This window comes from Ambystoma mexicanum, chromosome 6q, assembly GCF_040938575.1.
Source record: "Ambystoma mexicanum isolate Mex_15411 chromosome 6q, UKY_AmexF1_1, whole genome shotgun sequence".
NCBI lineage: Eukaryota > Metazoa > Chordata > Amphibia > Caudata > Ambystomatidae > Ambystoma > Ambystoma mexicanum.
Window position 1 is genome coordinate 603,424,088 of NC_090937.1, and position 12,386 is coordinate 603,436,473.

The following is a 12,386-nucleotide window of genomic DNA, read 5'->3' on the forward strand; positions in this document are numbered from 1 at the left end:
GAGGAGGTGCAGTTGGTAGTTTGACTTCTTAGAGACGTCAGAGATATGAGGAGCGAAGGAGAGTAAAGAGTCAAAGATAACCCTGAGGTTCTTAGCCAAGGAGGTGGGAGCAGGAGGAGGGCCAAGAGAGGCCGGTCAGAGTGGCAGGAAAGAGGTGTACGGGTATGCAGATGAGGAGGATCTCAGTCTTGCTTGCAGTCAGGCAGAGATTGGCGGCGCACCACACCTGGATTGCAGTCAGACAATCCGGGAAGGAGAAGAGGCAGCAGAGGGGAGCCTGAAGACAAGTTGGGTGTCATCCGCATAGCACTGGAAGTTGGAGCAGAGCGCAGCAATGCGGTGGGCGAGAGGAGCCAGGGAGAAAGGTTAGACCCATGGGGAACACCGCAGGTGGAGAGAGGGCAAGAGGAAAGAAAGGACCCAAGTTGGACCTGAGAGGGTCGGTCCGAGAGGAAAGAAGTCAGCCAGGACATGTTATCATGGAGCAGATTGAGCAGGATGGTATGATTACCCATGTCAAAAGCAGAAGAGAGAGAGTAGGAGGAGGACAGAGGGGAGATTGGAGTCAAGGTTAGAGAGCAGGTCTGCATAGATGTTCAGGAGAGCAGTTTCCGTGCCTGTGGCTGCTCTGAAGCCCGACTGATGGTCATGGAGACAACCAACAGATTCAGTGTGAAGATTAAGCTGGGAGACGGACAGCTTTTCCAGGGGTTTGCCCAGGAAAGGGGTGATCGAGATCAGGCGATAGTAGGCCGGAAGGGAGGGATCGGCTGAGGGTTTCTTGAGAAGAGGGTGCACAAGAAAGTGCATCAGGGGGAAGGGGAAGGTCCCTGAGGCAAGAGTGGTTACAGAAGTCAGCCAGGGCTGGGGCAAGGGTGTCAATGTGGTCCTTGATTGTTTTGGAAGAACCTGTTTTGACGATGTTTCCATAGATCGGACTTGTCTAGAAACCTTGTCATGGGAGAAGAAAGGGAAGGCAGAGAAGGGAGGAGGAGTGCCAGAGGAAGAGGAGACTAGAGGGAGCAGCAGGGGAAGATGAGAGGGTGGAAATGATGTGGGTTTTAGAGATGTAATGAGAAGCCAGGGCCAAACAGAGGATCTGGGAGGGGACAGGAGAGGCAGACACTGCGGCAGGATTGTCCAGTTCCTTGTAGAATTTAAAGAGTTCGGCCGAATTGTTAGCTGCCACAGAAAAGCGGGCTTGGATATGTGCCCTCTTCTTAGAGAGGACAGAGCCGGTATTGCCTTTGGAGCAGACGGCAGGCCAGTTTGTCAGAAGATGAACACAATCCCAGCCATTTCCTCTCAGACACCATACATTTGCGTTTAAGGGTGACGAAGTCTGAGTCGTACTAGGAGTAACACTTGATTTTGTGCTTCATGCAGATCCTCATGACGAAGGCAAGTATATCGAGAGTGTCAGAGATGGAGTGGAGCATGTAAAGGGCTGTGTCAAGGTGTGAGTCAGCCAGAGGAGCGGGGGGGCGGGGGGGTAGGATGCAGCAAAAGCCTCAACTGACAAACCCTTCATGGGTCGAATGACTGGGAAGGTGGGTGGCACAGTGGGGGTAGGCTTGGCCTGAGGGGTAGAGAGCGAGAGATAATGTTACGGCATGTCAATGCAAATGCATCATCAACTTGTATACTACTCTACACGTGTGTGGTGTATACGTGTCAATGGGGTGGCTGATAATACGAAAAAGAAGAACAAGTTACTTACCAACTGGTAACGTTCTTTCGATTGGATGTTCCTCCAACGTATTCCTCATCTTTGATCTATTCCATCCAGCTTCAGCTGCTTCGGAAAATAATTTTCGGCAGAGGGCGCCGTGCGTCGATGTCGTCTAGTGATGGTCCCTCGAAGGCCTCCGTCGAGGGTGACGTCATCAGGTATTTAAGTAGCACGCACGGCGCCCGTTGGCCGCAGTTCTGTTTTTTCCCCCTTTCATTATTGATTTTCCACTGTGCAGACTGTGCCGGTAGACAGGTATTTTGCCTTGCGAGAGTTGGAGTGGCAACAGCCTGGGAAAAATCTACAGAGGGGTAGGTTGGGAGGGCGACGAGGAATACGTTGGAGGAACATCCAATCAAAAGAACGTTACCAGTTGGTAAGTAACTTGTTCTTCGAGTGGCTTGTGTCCTCCAACGTATTCCTCATCTTTGATAGACTCCCAAAGCAGTAAGGATAATTCTTATGGAGGAGGGATTTTTTTTTTTTAGTTTTTAAAAAATATCTTCAGATGGCCGAGTATAGGACTGCTCTACCAAAATTTAGCTCCTTAGATTGGGAAGCATCTAGGTTGTAGAATTTTGAAAAAGTATGCAGCGTTGACCAAGTCGCTGCTTCACAAATGGACCTTATAGGAACACCTCTTTGCAGGGCTGTAGACGAAGCGATGCCCCTGGTGGAATGAGCCCTTAAACCTTCTGGTGGGTCTTTTCCCGCCAGTCTGTAGCATTCCGAAATGCAAAGCACAATCCAGCGTGATATTGTCTGTTTCGTTACTGATTGACCCAATCTTTTTCCTGTGTAGCCAATACAAAGTTGGTTGTCCAATCGAAGCCTAGAAAGCCTAGAGATATAAAAGCTTAAAGCTCTTTTTGGATCCAACCTGTGTAATCTCTCCTCCTCCTTACTAGGATGGGGTGGAGGATAGAATGCATGTAACACAATTTTTTGATTTAAGGGAAACTCAGATACCACTTTTGGTAAAAATGAGGGTTTAACCTTCAACACAACTCTGTCCTTATGGAACACAGTATAGGGTGGCGCAGAAGACAGTGCCTGCAATTCGCTCACTCTTCTTGCAGATGTTAAAGCAACTAGGAAAGCAGTTTTCCATGTTAGTAATCTTAACGGACACGTGTGCAAAGGCTCAAAAGGAGCACACATTAAGAATTTTAGGACCAAATTGAGATGCCAAATCGGTACTTGAAATGGGTGAGGAGGAAACACATTAGAGAGTCCTTTTAAGAATTGTACTATCAAAGGAATTTTGAAGTAGGAGCATTCTTACGACGAGCGCTTGAAGATGGAAAGCGCCGCATGATGACCTTTAATGGTTCCAACATTTAGACCTCTATGTGCTAGGGTCAGAAGAAAAGATAGTAATTCCGGAATAGAACATAGAAAAGGATCGACATTCTTTTCTCTGCACCACTTGCAAAACTTTTTCCAACGGCAACGGTATAGAGACTTTGTTGCTGGTCTTCCTGCCGAAAGCAACACCATGACGCCATCTGGAAGGTTCCAATCCTTGTATCTCAGCCTTTCAGATACCAAGCATGAAGGTTGAGCGTTTTGACCTCTGGATGGAGAACCCGACCCTCCATTTGAGAGAGAAGGTTCTCTCTCTGAGGAAGACTTACTGGAGGACAGATGGACATGTCTAGAAGGTCCGGGTACCACGTTCTCCTGGCCCAATCCGGGACAATTAGGATCATGCAGCTCCTGAACCGTCTCAGTCTCCTGATGACCCAAGGAATGACGGGAATCGGAGGGAACGCATGCAATAGTGGGAAATTCCACTCCACCACAAACGCGTCCCCCAGGGCTCCTCTCGGGGGAAATTCCCTTGAGCAATACCTTTCGCACTTTCGGTTGATACCGTCGCAAATAGGTCTACCTGAGGGGTTCCCCAAAGGGTGAAGAGCTCTAGAATGACTTCCTGAGCCAGTTCCCATTCGTGGGACACTGTCCTCTGCCTGCTCAGAGCATCTGCCATCATTCTCTTCCCCGGCAAGGTGAACTGCCGTTAAAGAGATTCCTTCTTGAATTGGCCAATATCAGAGTTAAATTGCCTCTCTGCACAGAGGTAGTGACCCTACTCCTCCTCTTTTATTTAGATAATGCATGGACACTGTGTTGTCCGCCATTATCAGGACATTCTTCCCTCTGACAGATGGCAGGAAAGCCTTCAGCGCTAGTCCGATTGCTCTCAGCTCCAGAAGGTTGATATGTAGTTTGGACTCCGATGGAGACCAACGACCGCTTATTTTCAGATCGTTGGTATGAGCTCCTCACCCCTTTAGTGAGGCGTCCGTCACTACTGTAATCTCCGGCCAGAGCTGCCAAAAGGGTTCTCCTTTCAGAATATTCTCTGAACAAGTTCACCATAGAAGATCCTGACGAACCTTGTTCGGAATCTGGAGAAGATCCGTCATTCAACCCGAGAACTGGGACCATTGAGTCTTTAGAGCCCATTGAAGGGATCTCATTCTCAGGTGTGCCTCTGGCACCAGAAAGATGCAGGATGCCATGAGGCCGAGCAACCTTAAGAAGTCGTAAGCCTGAAGATTTTGGGCATTTTGGAATTTGGAAACCATCTGAAGAATGTCTTAAGCCCTCGACCTGGGAGGCAAGCTCTTTCCCAGGGATGTGTCCGATACAGCTCCTATATATTGGAGCCTTTCAGAAGGTGTCATTTGTGACTTCTTGAAATTGAGGGAGAAGCCCAGACTGTGGAGGAAATGGCAGGTGACTTTCAGGTGATCCAGTGCCTGTTCGGCAGATTGTTCTCTGATCAACCAATCGTCCAGATAGGGGTAGACATGAATCCCCCTCTCCGGAGGTGTGCTGCCACTACTACCATCAATTTGGTGAAGACCCTCGGGGCGGAGGTCAATCCGAATGGAAGGACTCAAAACTGATAATGTGAGTCGCCAACCACGAACCTCAGGTATTTTCTGTGTTTGAGATGAATCGGCACATGAAAATAAGCATCTTTGAGGTCCAATGACACAAACCAGTCCTGAAGCTGAAGGGCCTGAAGGATCTGAGAAAGAGTGACCATCTTCAACTTGTCCTGCCTGAGGAACTTGTTCAAGTTTCTTAAGTCCAGGATGGGTCTCAGGGGATCAAAAAATATGGGGAGTACCATCCCATGTTCCTCTCTGCTGCAGGTACCGTTTCTATAGCACCTTTCTCCAGCAGGGTTAGAACTTCCTGCTGTAGGAGCGGGTCAAAAGGTGTCTCCCTGGTGGATTGCTTTGAGGTTGCGTTAGAAAAGGAAGGCAGTAACCATGAGCTATTATTTCTAGAACACAAACATCTGAAGTAACAGCTCGCCATTCTTGCAGATGCTGTGACAGCCTGCCTCCTACAGGTGTTTTGAGATGCAAGTCCTCAAAGTGGTTTTGTGGCGGTTGATGGCAAAGAGGCTGGAGCTGGCTTTGCACGTTTTGATCGATCAACTTGAGTGGCCTTTCTTTGGGGCCTTTCTTTGGCCCCTTTGATTGGCCATTCCTCTCTTACTTCCATATGAGGAGTAGTAACGATAGGATTGTCCCCTCCAAGATTGATTTGTCGCACGAAAGGGCTGAGGTTGCCTGATAGCAGCTCCCAACGACTTGGCAACTGCCTTTGAGGTCTGCAACCTCTCAAGGCTCTTGTCAGCCTTGCTGCCAAAAAGGCGAGACCCGTCAAAGGACATGTTCAGAAGACGGTTCTGTACGTCTGGTGCAAAACCCGACTTCCGTAACCATGCAAATCTACGCATTACTGTGCTAGTGGCCATGGACCTGCTCACACTATCAACTGTGTCCAAACCAAATTCAAGGGATTCCTGCATAGCTTCCTTTCCATCTCTAACAATGGCTAGGAATCCTTCCCTTTCTTCCCCTTCTGGTATGTGCTCTGCCGCCATTGCAATGTACTCCCAAAGAGTGTACGAAAACTTTGCCAAGGCACCAGTGGAGTTGGCGGATTTGAATGCCATGCTCCGTGCCCAGCCATCCACACGCTTATCGTCCCTGTCTGGAGGGATAGAAGGGTACGCAAGTTTGTTAGAAGTTGTGGCTGTCTTTATGACCAAATTTTCGGGAGTGGGATGTTTAGACAGATAGCCGGGGTCGCTGCTGGCAGGGCGGTATTTTGAAGTAAGGGATTTATTCACTGGAGGAATGGAATCCGGAGTCTCCCAATTTTTGGCCACCCTATTTTATAAGGCCACATGGAAAGGTAGAACTGGGTCTTCAGTAGGAACATGGTCCAGTATGTCTGTAAGACCATCCTGGACAAATTGGGCTGTAGGCCTGGCCCAGCCCAAATAATCTACTACCTTAGTCATTAACTGACGGTATGATGGATTGGCATGTTCACCTGGCTCTGGTCTACCAAATTCATTTTCTGGGGATGTATCAATACCACTTGCATTGTGCAATGATTCAACCAAATCCTTCATCCTGCTTTCCTCTGAAATCAGGCATTCAGGAACATTTGGAGTACCAAATTCAAGCCCAAAAGGTACATTTTCCTCATCAGATCTTCTTGTTCCTCAAGAATTGAGGTCAGGGATTTGAAAAACTCAAAGACAGAGGCTTGAAAACCTTCTCTGGAGGAGGTATAGGAGGAGTGCTAATGGGTCCTGAATGCAACCCAGGTGTTTTAGCCTTTTCCTTCTCTCTTCCTAGCTGATCTTGTCGAGCTTGAAGTTTCGGCATCGACAAAGGTGTTGATAATGTCGACGTATTACCCAACTTCGAGGGCATCGGCTTGGAGGGCGTTGAGGCACTCTTTGAAGTCTTGCCCTTCGAGGTATGTTCGGTCTCGGACAGCGTCGGTGACCTCGAGCAGTCGACTCGACTGATCTTTTTCGCTCGACGTCCTAGAAGGTTCTCCATCCTTCCTCCTTCGATCACCCGGGCTCGAGGGCACGCGAATGTCAGAGCGATAACGCTCCCGGCCGGCTTCCGAGGAAGGCGTGGACCGAGGCTTCGCTTTCTCGAACACCTCCATAATTTTTACCCTAAATGCTTCCCATTCTTCGGATGATGAATGTTTTGTGGGACATTTCATCCTTTTTGGGGATTCGTCTGAAGACGAAGTGGAGGGGGATCTGTGGCGTCGTTTCTTCGATTTTTTCGTCGAAAACGACGAGCGATGGGAATCGCTTTGGGGCCTGGACCGATGCCTTTCGCTTCGAGGAGATTTCTCCTCACAGGTCTTCGACTCGACGCTAGAAGCTTTTCGGTCAGACTTACGACCGACCTGCAGTTTTCCCCTCCTCTCTCGCAAGGCTTTCCCCGTCATCGCTTGACACTTCATACAGGCCTCCATGTCGTGGACTTCTCCAAGGCACCATAAGCATTCTCTGTGCGGATCGGTCATCGACATTTTTGAGCCCCACGATTTGCATTTTTTGAAACCCGATTAAGACATATTTCGTTATTTATTCTTCACAGAACTCGAGGCGCGCCGAATCTCCGAAGCAACGTACACTGCGGAAAAACGGAACTGAGGCCAACAGGCGCTGCGCGTGCTACTTATACACCTGATGATGTAACCCTCGACGGAGGCCTTCGAGGGACCATCGACTTGACGACACCGACGCACGGCGCCCTCTGCCGAAAAAAAAAATTCTGAAGCTGGATGGAATACATCAAAGATGAGGAATACGTTGGAGGACACAATCCACTCGAAAGTCAAGAATCCCCCCCTGATTAAATAAACGTTACATTTGTACACCAAAAGAAATGGTGAGAATGGTGGAGGCTGCCTCCGTTTCACAGGTAGAACCAAGGCTCAAGGTAAGATTTTTAAGTGGGAGACTTTCCTCCACATTTTTGAAAGTTTGAGTATTTTTTGGCGGTAAAAAGATAATTCTCACTGGGAATTATTTTTCAGAGGAAAAATGGTACTTCAACTCGAAAACCGATTTGTCTCTAATCCATACTTTTGCACCTAGCAATACATGCAAATCAAAAGATGCATTATAACCTGTTAAAGTTCCCTTTCGGAACAAGCACAAACAGCAAAGCTTCATGTGGAAATGCTTCATTGGTACCATTGACCCAAACATACACAACTCCTATGTAGAATCAGCCCATCTTTAAAAAGTAAAAATGGCAGGCATTCCGCTTGGTTGCAGGGTTGGGGAAACCACTTGCCCACTGGTCCCAATAAGATTCTCTTTGTGCAAGTATAATTCTGTGTGCCAATGATATAATAAAATGTACACAAGGTAGTAACTTCACAGATATTAAACTTTAGAATACTTAAAAGCCATTGAATGTCCTTCATGAACAGAGGTTTACAAACCAAACACTGTAAAACCTAGAGCAACACATTTCACAACTAAAATTTAGCAGAGTTCTACCACTAGCCGACATGCCTGCGTCTCAATGTATTTCACTCCTTTTAAGACCCGTTTACTCAAGGGCCATGAGGGACTGATCCTTATGGTTACCAGTGGTGTACAGACTTTATGACCTGAAGGATGGAGTAAGACTGGGTCAGCATATACATTTTTAGCAGAATGTTTTCTTCTTCAGAGCCAGGAAAGTTTGAGCGGCTGATTTAATACGTGTGGGTGCGTAATTGTGAAATGACTTGTATGCTTCTGGGAGACTAATGCAATTGTTTTGCCACTTTCCATGATATACGAAACTGGTCCGAGGGTACCATTTGTTTTTTTACACCTCAAACTAAGAAAGGGGCACATAAGCATGTGCAATGTGCTCAGGGGAGTGAGCTGGGGAAACGTTCTTGGAGGCTGTGCAGCAAAACAAAAACACCACAAATTCACCAGCTGCAATTGCTAAATCCACCATAACTCAGCCAACCATACTAAGGGGACTATAAATCTGCACCACCACGTACTGCTCATGACATTGCTCATATTGCTTGCAGTGGAAAAATCCAGTCTTGCGATGCAACCTTAATGTCCCTCTAATCATTCTTTTTTATCCCACAAAAATAAACATGGTCTATCACAGGGGCCACTGAACGTCTGGAGGTGAACTTGGGAAGAGAAGACCCAGAGTGAGAAAGGACTAAGCTGTAACAAGAACTGACCAACATAACAAATTGGGATTGGGTCAAATCGACAGTAGTCCTGCAGTGGGGGGCTTGAAGGGAGATACGCTTGGCCTTAAGAATTTGTGTTTAACTTAGTCAAAACAGGTAAAGAAAGTGCTACAGGAATATGACAACCCAAATTGGAGGGTATGAGACGACAGTATAAAGAGTATCTGAAACTTACTGAAGATGGAAGAGAAGTGTTACTTAAGAAAAGAAGTCTCTTAACCAGGGGGCAAATATTCAAGTTGCAAACTACTGGCCAGGAATAAAAGTCACAAGCCACCTTAATTCTATACATACACAACATTTCTTACTTACCAAGAGTTGCAATATCACTAGCTAGTGGCAAATGTACATTTTTCACCCTGTCAACATTATAATGGTACCAGACATGTAGCCTTGTGCAGGATAGAAGTTGAGGAACTCAAAACTGCATTCCACACCTGTCAAGATAGCATATTCTAGCATACTGGTTTTAATGTGCTTTATGGGGTCTCTGACCTCTGTGATCCCATGAGTACTCTGGTTATTTTCGATGCAGAGGCACTAAACAGCTCTATGTAATGGTAGCAGGGTATAGTGGAGTGTTTAATGTGCTTTGGTGACCAGGGACTCAGTCATGAGCTAGATTAGATGTTAACACTTCAGCCATATCCTACCTATGCTTTGTATCGGGCATGCCAGTGGGCTGCCCGATGGTGTGGAATCCGCTGGTGGTCACCTCTGTGCGCTGGAGTGTGCCAGATGTTGGGGTAGGCAGAGGGTTTGCCAAGACCTCCTTCCTAGGAATGTGAAGCAAAGAGGTAGGGTTAATATCAGGCTGGCATGAGCTCAATTTACGTTCAAATGCTCATCAAAGGTCACCCTGGGAAAACAGGTTTGAAGAAAGCATCACCAATAGATCATATTTATGACTAAAGTGTCTCGCAGAAAAAAGTACTCTGTTCACCGAAGTTCAGATATGAGCATTTCTCTAGCAGAACAGGACCATCTAAGTAGGATTACAGGGAATATAGTCTGACCTCCACTATCACCAGCTGTCGAACAATATGTGCAAAACATGGTGAGCAATAGTTTCCAGCTTTCAGGAATCAAGTGGTAAAGTAAGAGGGTAAATGTCATTTTGCATTGAAATTAATGTAAACAATAAAAATGAACACCTTTTAAAATGGGTATGAATCAAAAAGCTAGTGACAGGCTGACTGAAGTAAAAGAAAACATTTAAAATAAATTTAAAAAAAACACCAATGACTCGGGAGCCAGTTCATTTATTTAATGCATTTGATTACACGCCCAAACCGAGGTATCACGGCAGAAGTTACAGACATCTTGGTTATTAAGAACGTGGGTTACCTACATCTTAATTATCATCCAAACAGCGAATTACAGTCATCTTAATTTACAATCAAATGGAATACATACTTCTTGTTTAATGCAATCAGTTACTTATACACAAACAAATGTCTACAGGAGGGTCTAGTGGAGTGACATTGTGTTATTGGTATTTATTGAATAACCAGGTTTATAGTTGCTTTAATTTAGGGAAGGAGGTTTTGTTGCTAAGTCAAGGGGGGAGAGTGTTCCAGATACGTGGTGCGGCTATGGTTAAACTGGCGTTGCCTGCTCTGGTTGTGCTAAACCGTGGGATGTGGAGGTGCATATTAGCGTTCAGTCTGAGTGTTCCAAGCGTGTTTATGCGAGAGATGCTATGGCAGAGGTAACTAGGGACTGTATCCGAGATGCATTTGTGGGTGATAAGGGTTTTGTGCAGGATTCTCGCTTGAACTGGGAGCCAATGTCTTCTATGTTGCGAAATGTGTTCTCTTCCGTTGATGCCGAGTGCTGCTCTCAGGGCTTTATTTTGGAGGAGTTGAAGTTTTGTTAGGTTTCTTTTTGACGTACCTAGCAATAGAATGTTACAGTAATCTATTTTGGCTAGAATGTTAAACATTTCTCTGTAGTGAGGAGAGGTCTGCTTAGGGTGATAAGTTTAGCGGTGTAAGCCGTTGAGGAAGCGAGGGAGCTGATGTGGTTGTTCATGGTGAGGTTGGAGTCGAGGTATACTCCTAGGGTTTTGACTTTGTGGGAGATGGTGATGGGGGTGCCGTCTATCACTATGGAGGTGTAGTCTGGGTGTAGTTTGTTCAGTCTAGCTGGGGAGCCGACTATAAGGATCTCCATTTTTTCTCCATTTAAGTAATTAGATGAAATTGGTTTGAAAAAGTGGATTCTTTTTTTTTTTATTGCTGCTTTAACATTAATGCACTTGATTGTAGTCTAAAGCAAGAAGCTGAAATGCACGCGTGGCACCACACTTTCTTGAATCTAACCAGGGACTTCTGCACCCATACCAAGACCATAAAGGTCAAGTACTTGCTTAATGAAGGCACACCTTCGAAATACAGTATAGGAAGAATTGACTTATGAAGAATACAGGATCATGAATAGATATTGATATGACACTTTGGTAAGTGTCATGACTAGATTAGACAGCATAAATGGGTGGAAGGGCATACTATAATGTCAATGGCATTGGAAGAGGACCCATACCACAAGGAGTGAATCATAGAGTCATAGTATATGTTGTTCCTGTGAAATCGCTCTAGTAGCAACAAGGAAGACTGATTGATTTAGGCACAGCACGCAAGTACTCCAGTTCCTTAAAGATCTAGAATGGCAACCAGGCTATCTTTTAGCCACCCTTGATGTGTCAGAATACACCAACATACCTGAAGGACACTATGGCTACCATCGCCATCTTTGAAAACCAGCTCTTTGATCCCACTAACGAAGAACTGGTCACGATGGACATCAAGAGTCTGTATACCAGTATTCCCCAGGACCAAGCGGTGGAATGCATCAGACAGCACCTTACCTCACACATGACCCAGAGAAGAGTACTGGCTAACTTCATAATAGAACTATTGGAGTTCGCCCTGACCAACAACTATTTCTCATTTAATGATATTTTTTATCTACAGACATGCGGCGTGGCCTTTGCCCCCAGCCTAGCCATAATTTATATGGCCGAATACAAAAATAATTTCATACTCAACAATGGCAATCCGTTCCATAATAACATTCGTCTTTGGTATAGGTACATCAACGATATCATCTTCATTTGGCATGGCAATAAACTCAATAACTTTCTGATCTGATTCAATAATCAAACCCAGGAAATGCAGTTCACCATGAGTAACAACAACGTGAAGATCAATTTCTTGGATCTTAATATCTTGGCCACTGATGACAAACTCATATGCTCAATTTACAAAAACGAGACAGATAGAAACACGACACTGCATTAAAGAAGCTGTCACCCGAAAAGCCTCCGGGACAACTTGCCCAACGGGCAATTATTAAGAATCAGAAGGAACTGCACGGAAACCAAGGACTTTAAAATCCATGCTACTGAATTACAGCAAAAGCTTGAGGACAGGGGATACCCTAAAAAATTGCTCAGGAACACCAGGAAAACAGCTCTCTACACCCCAAGAGAAACACTACTTATCCCCAAATCTCGAAACCAGGCTATTGTCAATCCCATGTCGTGCATCTCCACATTCAATACCAACATCCCAACTCA

The 12,386-nt window shown here is 45.9% G+C and overlaps 1 protein-coding gene across 5 annotated transcripts in view; it reads right to left on the minus strand.

The window, feature by feature from the left end:
- ELF2 (E74 like ETS transcription factor 2) overlaps positions 1–12,386 on the minus strand; it is a 1,226,980-nt gene that overhangs the window by 1,052,243 nt on the left and 162,351 nt on the right. For 3 of the 5 annotated variants that reach the window (XM_069631082.1, XM_069631079.1, XM_069631081.1), the window contains exon 2: positions 9,460–9,582. The exons of the other annotated variants lie outside the window; for them this stretch is intronic. The gene's annotated coding sequence lies outside the window, so the exon portion shown is untranslated. The remainder of the gene's footprint in view (positions 1–9,459; positions 9,583–12,386) is intronic. 5 annotated transcript variants of the gene reach the window in all.